Here is a 7,500-nt window from a genome sequence, read left to right on the forward strand (position 1 = left end):
AGTTTTGGTAGAGCCATAACTCCACTTTTACCAACCTTATCTTCCCCAAATCAATTTTAGAGAGAGAGGTAAAACCTTGAGAGAGAAAGCTCATTGTGAAGGTGAAGGAGTTCGTTTCGGGTTTTATCGCAAGTCCTAAAGTTGTTCATCTCGTCATTATCTTCGTTTTGGTAGTTGTGGTATGCTCTAATCTTAATTCCTTTGTTTAATTTGATTTAGGGCTAGGGTTTGAGTCAAAGGTGAACATAAAACCCACTTTTGGTTAATTTTGGGTATTCTTGGGTAATTTGGGTCATATAGACTCAATATTGAGTTAACTAGGGTTTTGGAAGTGTTAATTGATGTTAGAGAACCCTAATTAGCTAGTAAGAGGGTTAGAACACCATGATTTATGTAAATGGGTGTAAAAGGGTTAGTGGTTGACCCAAAAATGGGTAGGTTGACTTTGAAAGTGCCAAATGGGTCAAATTGAACTTAAGCTAATTAATATGTGTAGTTGAAGCCTAAAACTAATGTTAAAATGTGTAAAGAACCTACTTTGGTTAATGATAGGGTTTTGTGATGAGTTAACCCGATTTTAGGGTTAAGGGTGCAAATGGGTCGGATTTGCACCATAGGTCAAATTGGCTCTAGGAGTGAGCTTTAGAGTGTTGACCAACTTGAGTTATGATTTTGATATTGTGATAAATGTAATAGGTGCGTTACATTGAAGTGTTCAAGCTCGGTTATCTTTCGACAAGAGGTTTTGAGGTGAGTGGAATATCTATATATGTATGTATATGATTTATGTACCGTGTTGATGGTGTCACATAGCCGTTTTGTGACCAAGGTTGTGGGACTTAGCCGTATTAGTCCATGTTTTGTACTAAGGCACATAGCCGTGTTTGTGCATTTAGTGGCGAGTAATAGCCGTGTTTTACTCCCACGTTGTTATTTGAGTTACCCGTACACATAGCCGTGTTGGTGTACGAAAGCGTGAGTAATAGCCGTGTTCTACTCACATTGAGCAAGTGATGCCATAGCCGTTTTTGGAACACTTGAGGGGTGATGCCATAGCCGTTTTTGGAACACCTCGGGGGGTTAGCATGCCATAGCCGTTTTTGGAAGCTAACGAATGTTATGAACATCGATGACTTGTTTCGCGAAGTCGTTCCCTAGCGAAGAGATTGGTTAACCATGATTTATTGTTGTTCATACTAGCATTTGATTATTGTTATGAGTATTTATGCTATGATTATTGCTAGTGATACGTTTGGTGATACTAGCTTGCTTATCGAGATTTGTTATGTGTTATTTGATATCGTGGATGCGTGTGGGTAAGTTGTATATGCATGTATATATATGTTTTTCTCACTAAGCTTTGCTTACCCTCTCGTTGTTTACTATTTTTATAGGTTCCGGTGTGGACAAGGGTAAGGGCATCCGGTTGGATTAGAGATCCCGTCTTGTTTAGTGACGCTTTTGGGATGTGATGATTTTGGAGTTTGACCGAGACTTGGGTAGTTTAACCCCAAACACCATGCTCGTTGTATCGTTTGGCAAATAAACTTTTCGTGGTCGAAACTCTAATTTGTATTAAACATTGTATTTTAAACTTAGTGGCGTTTTGGGCACGTGTGGGCCCCACTTTGTAAAACTCGCTCAAACCTTAGTTATGTGCTAGTTTTACATATATGAATGTATGGTTAAAAGCGTTTTGGCTAAAAATGTCGGGAACTAGTCAAACATTTTCGTTAAATAGACTTCCGGGGACAGCGGGCTGTCCAGGCGATTTGGCGCGCCGCGCGGCCATCTGGCGCGCCGCGCAGATGGCCTGCACCAGAAATTTTTTTTTTTTTTGTTTGAAATCTCGTCGTGTTTGGTCGGTTATGGTTTGGGTTGTTACAAGTGGTATCAGAGCATGGTCTAAGGGATTTAGGTGACTTGAGATAGGCGCCTAGACTTAGACTTTGTGTGCGTGTTTATGCGGGACTTGTAGGACTTTGGGTCGGATCGGTATGATTAGTGCATAGGTTTATGTGAACTAATCATGCGCTATTTGTTTGTGTTGTGTTTAGCAATCATCAAGCGAAATGGACGTTGTACTAGCGAGTTAGCGCGACGTGCTTGCGTGGTAATGACTAGCTACCATTACTACGGGTGCAAATCGGGTCAAACAAGCAATGTACGACGATTGTTGAGCAAGATGGGGTAGTGTGGTGTATACGTATGTAATTGGGTATAATTGTCCTTTCGTTTCATAGTTTAACCTAATTCGTTTTATAGAATGAAGACGAGAAACGGTCCTGATCATGAAAACGGGAGTACAAGTGAAGACGCCGAGTTCTCGACCAAGGTCGAGGCCGTCTTTAAGAAGTTGAAATCGGATTTTCTTGCGGATGTCCGAAGGGTCTTCCAAGAGTCGGTCGATGGGCAAGTGACCGAAATGATAAATGAACGATTGAAGGCCACTATTGAAGAGGCCCTTGATGCTAGAAACGTTTATCCTCGAGGTGAAGGGGGTGATGGAAAGAGAGACTTCCACTACAAAAATTTTAAGGATACTCAACCTCCGACGTTTAATGGGGTGAGGGATCCGTTGAAAAGTACTTGTTGGATTTCGGACATCGAGGGGGCCTTCCGTACCGCGGAGTGTCCTCCCGAGAAGAAGGCGAGGTTTGGGTCTAGCATGTTACGTGAAGAAGGCAAGTTGTGGTGGGATGATAAAATCAATTTGTATGGCGAGGAGCAATGCATGGGCTTGACGTGGGAGGAGTTCAAGAAAGAGTTTTTCAAGGAATACCGAACTTCATCCGATCTTGATCGAATTCGGGACGAGTTGCATCATTTGCAACAAGGTTCCATGGATTTAGTTACCCTCAAGTCTACATTCTTGGCAAAGACTCGTTTTTGCCCGGAGTATGTGGGTGATGATCATAAGCTTATGAAAGATTTTTATCGTACTTTGAATGCCGACTACAAGAGCAAGATTAGCCGGGGTATGGCTAAGACTTTCGATGAATTGTTTGAGTTGGCTCGGGGTTTTGAGCCGGAGGTGCCTAGGAAGAGTGATTTTGTTTTCTCGAAAAGGAAGTTTGAAGGTTCGAGCTATTCGAATTTTTCAAACAAGAAGTCTAGGAAAGGCACCGAGAGCGTTAATAGTGTGAAGAAAGGTGGCACGGGTACTTTTGCGCCCACTTGTTTTAATTGTGGGAAGTCGGGTCATTACGCCCGTGAATGCACGGTCAAGACGGTTACGTGTTTTAATTGCGGTAAAGTGGGGCACAAGAGGCCGGAATGCCCCGAGTTGAATAATGATCATGTTAAGAAGATTGAGAAGGCGGCGGGGTCGGCTAGAGGGCGAAACTACTTGATGACGAACGATGAAGCCAAACAATCCAACGAAGTTGTTTCAGGTACTTTCATGGTTAATTCTAATCCGGCAAGGATTCTTTTTGATAGCGGTGCAAATTTGTCGTTTGTGTCTCCTACATTTGTGCCTAAACTTGATAGTCCGCTAGCTAAGTTAAGTCGTCCGGTAGAAGTCGAAATAGCGGACGGCAAGACGGTGCTAGTGGTTGATGTGTGTAAAAATTGTGATGTTGTTTTTGGTGCCGAAACTTTTAAAATTGATCTTATTCCAATGACCTTGGGCGACTTTGATATCGTTGTTGGTATGGATTGGCTCGATCGTTATAGAGCCAATATTGCATGCCATGACAAGTGTATTCGTGTGAAGACCCCAAGTGGGGGAGAAATGATTATTCATGGCGATAAGAGAAGAAGACCGGTGCCGATATGCACTTTTGCACGGGCACGTCGTTCCGTTGTTACCGGTGGCATGGCTTTCCTTGCTTATGTTGTTGATACTCGTAATGAGCCACCACCTATTCGTGAAATTCCGGTAGTTAATGAGTTTGAAGACGTTTTTCCGGATGAGTTACCGGGTGTTCCGGCGGAAAGACAAGTCGAGTTTCGCATTGAGTTGGTTCCGGGGGCTACTCCCATTGCTAAAACTCCTTATCGTTTAGCACCAACGGAAATGCAAGAGCTATTGAATCAAATTCAAGAGTTGCTAGAGAAGGGTTTTATCCGACCGAGTGCTTCGCCGTGGGGCGCTCCGGTCTTATTCGTGAAAAAGAAAGACGGTAGTATGCGCATGTGCATCGATTACCGTGAGCTAAATAAAGTGACGATCAAGAATCGTTATCCGTTACCTAGGATTGACGATTTGTTTGATCAACTTCAAGGCGCGACGTATTTCTCCAAGATCGATCTACGGTCCGGCTATCATCAAATGCGGGTCCGTGAGGAAGACATTGAGAAAACGGCTTTCCGAACGCGTTATGGGCATTATGAGTTTGTGGTTATGCCTTTTGGTCTTACGAATGCACCGGCGGCATTCATGGATCTTATGAACCGGGTGTGCCAACCTATGTTGGACAAGTCGGTTATTGTGTTCATTGACGACATACTAGTCTACTCGAAAAGTATGCACGAACATGCACGTCACTTGCGCGAAGTTTTGAAGACATTAAGAAAGGAGAAGTTGTATGCAAAATTCTCTAAATGTGAATTTTGGCTAAGAGAGGTCCAATTTCTTGGCCACATTGTGAACGAAGGCGGTATCCAAGTGGATCCGGGGAAGATTGAGACGGTGAAGAGTTGGGGACGACCGACTACGCCTACGGAAATCCGGAGTTTTCTCGGATTGGCCGGTTATTATCGTCGGTTTATCCAAGACTTTTCTAAGATTGCTTCTCCATTAACAAAGTTGACGAGGAAGAGTGCTAAGTTCAATTGGGAAAACGAGCAAGAAATTGCTTTTCAATTATTGAAAGAGAAGTTGTGTCAAACTCCGGTGTTAGTGTTACCGGAAGGCGTCGAAGACATGGTGGTTTATTGTGATGCTTCCTTAAATGGGCTCGGGTGCGTTCTTATGCAAAGGGGTAAAGTCATTGCTTATGCCTCTCGACAATTAAAGGAACACGAAACGAGGTACCCGACTCATGATCTTGAAATGGCGGCGGTTGTGCATGCGTTGAAAATTTGGCGCCACTACTTGTATGGTGTCAAGTGTACGATATATTCGGATCATAAGAATTTGAAACACCTTTTTACTCAAAGGGATTTGAATTATCGTCAACGTAGATGGATGGATGTGGTGAAAGATTATGATTGTGAGATACTTTACCATCCGGGTAAGGCGAATGTGGTCGCGGATGCGTTAAGTCGAAAGACTCAACATCCGGCGATACGTATAACATCGTTACGTTTGATTATCACTAACGACTTTCTTGAAAAGATGGTTGAAGACCAAATAGAGGCTTATGTTCACGATAAGCGCACGGAACGAATTGTGGGCCAATCGGAGTTTATTACTATGGGTCCGCGGGGTTTGTTGTCCTTTCAAGGAAGGGTGTGGGTGCCTAAGACGGGTGATTACCGACGGGTGCTACTCGATGAAGCACATAAGTCGAAATATTCCATTCATCCGGGCGCGACGAAAATGTATCATGACTTGAAGAAAGATTATTGGTGGCCGGGCATGAAACGTGATGTTGTAAAATACGTTGAACGATGTGTTACTTGTTTGCAAGTTAAAGCCGAACATCAAAAGCCGTATGGTAAGTTGCAACCGTTAGAGATCCCGAAATGGAAATGGGAGCACATTACCATGGACTTCATCACTAAATTACCTAAGACGGCGAGAACTCAATATGATTCGATTTGGGTTATAGTGGATCGGTTGACGAAAAGTGCTTTGTTTCTTCCCATTAAAGAAGCAATATCGTCGGAGGCCTTGGCTAAGTTGTTTATCAAGGAAGTGGTCTCGCGACATGGCGTTCCTATATCTATTATTTCGGATCGAGATACCCGTTTTACATCTCGATTTTGGGAAAAGTTTCACGAAGATATGGGTACACAATTAAAGTTGAGCACGGCGTATCATCCTCAAACGGACGGTCAAACCGAACGTACGAACCAAACTTTGGAAGATATGTTACGGGCGTGCATTATCGATTTCGGTGGTAGTTGGGATGAGCATCTACCTTTGGTGGAATTTTCGTACAATAATAGTTTTCATACTAGTATCGGGATGCCACCGTACGAGATGCTTTATGGTCGAAGATGTCGAACTCCCATTTGTTGGGGAGAAGTGGGACAAAGGGAAATCGGGAGTACCGATTTGGTTCTAGAGACGAATAACAAGATTGATATTATCCGGGAGCATTTGAAAAAGGCTCAAGATAGGCAAAAGTCGTATGCCGATAAACGTAGACGAACGATCGAATTCCAAGAGGGCGACATGGTTATGCTTAAGGTTTCGCCATGGAAGGGTATTATTCGATTTCGAAAACGGGGAAAGTTAGGTCCTCGGTTTATTGGACCGTTTAAAGTTTTAGCTCGTGTTGGTGAAGTTGCATATCGATTGGAATTGCCCGAAGAGCTTACGGGGATCCATAACACGTTTCATGTTTCTCACCTCCGTAAGTGCCTTGCGGATGATTCTTCATGGATGCCTTTAGATGAAATTGAGCTAAACAATAAGTTGGAGTATGTTGAAGAGCCAATTGCAATACTTGATGAGAAGGTCAAGAGGTTGAGGCATAAGGAGGTTAGGACTTTTAAAGTTCAATGGCGGCGGAATAAGGGTTCCGAGTTCACTTGGGAACCTGAAGAGTTTGTGTTGGTTTATCTTCCCGCTTGTCATGCGGCATGGATTGCGAGGTCGCAATCCGAATAAGTGGGGAAGAGTTGTAAGACCCGATTATTTATAGTGTACATAAGTGTATATAAGTGTAATGTACGGTACTTGAAACGAGGTTCTGTTGCGTGTATTTAAAATACAAAAGGAGCTGGACTGGCAGGGTTGCGCGCCGCGCGGCCTTGTGGCGCGCCGCGCCAAATGTCTGTGACAGATCCCTTTCTTTTAAATTAGATATTTTGTGGGTATTTTGGTAAATTCACCTTGGGGCCGGATTAAAGGCTTGGAGAGCAGTTTTGGTAGAGCCATAACTCCACTTTTACCAACCTTATCTTCCCCAAATCAATTTTAGAGAGAGAGGTAAAACCTTGAGAGAGAAAGCTCATTGTGAAGGTGAAGGAGTTCGTTTCGGGTTTTATCGCAAGTCCTAAAGTTGTTCATCTCGTCATTATCTTCGTTTTGGTAGTTGTGGTATGCTCTAATCTTAATTCCTTTGTTTAATTTGATTTAGGGCTAGGGTTTGAGTCAAAGGTGAACATAAAACCCACTTTTGGTTAATTTTGGGTATTCTTGGGTAATTTGGGTCATATAGACTCAATATTGAGTTAACTAGGGTTTTGGAAGTGTTAATTGATGTTAGAGAACCCTAATTAGCTAGTAAGAGGGTTAGAACACCATGATTTATGTAAATGGGTGTAAAAGGGTTAGTGGTTGACCCAAAAATGGGTAGGTTGACTTTGAAAGTGCCAAATGGGTCAAATTGAACTTAAGCTAATTAATATGTGTAGTTGAAGCCTAAAACTAATGTTAAA

This window comes from Rutidosis leptorrhynchoides, chromosome 11 (assembly GCF_046630445.1).
Source record: "Rutidosis leptorrhynchoides isolate AG116_Rl617_1_P2 chromosome 11, CSIRO_AGI_Rlap_v1, whole genome shotgun sequence".
In the NCBI taxonomy this organism is placed as follows: Eukaryota; Viridiplantae; Streptophyta; class Magnoliopsida; order Asterales; family Asteraceae; genus Rutidosis; species Rutidosis leptorrhynchoides.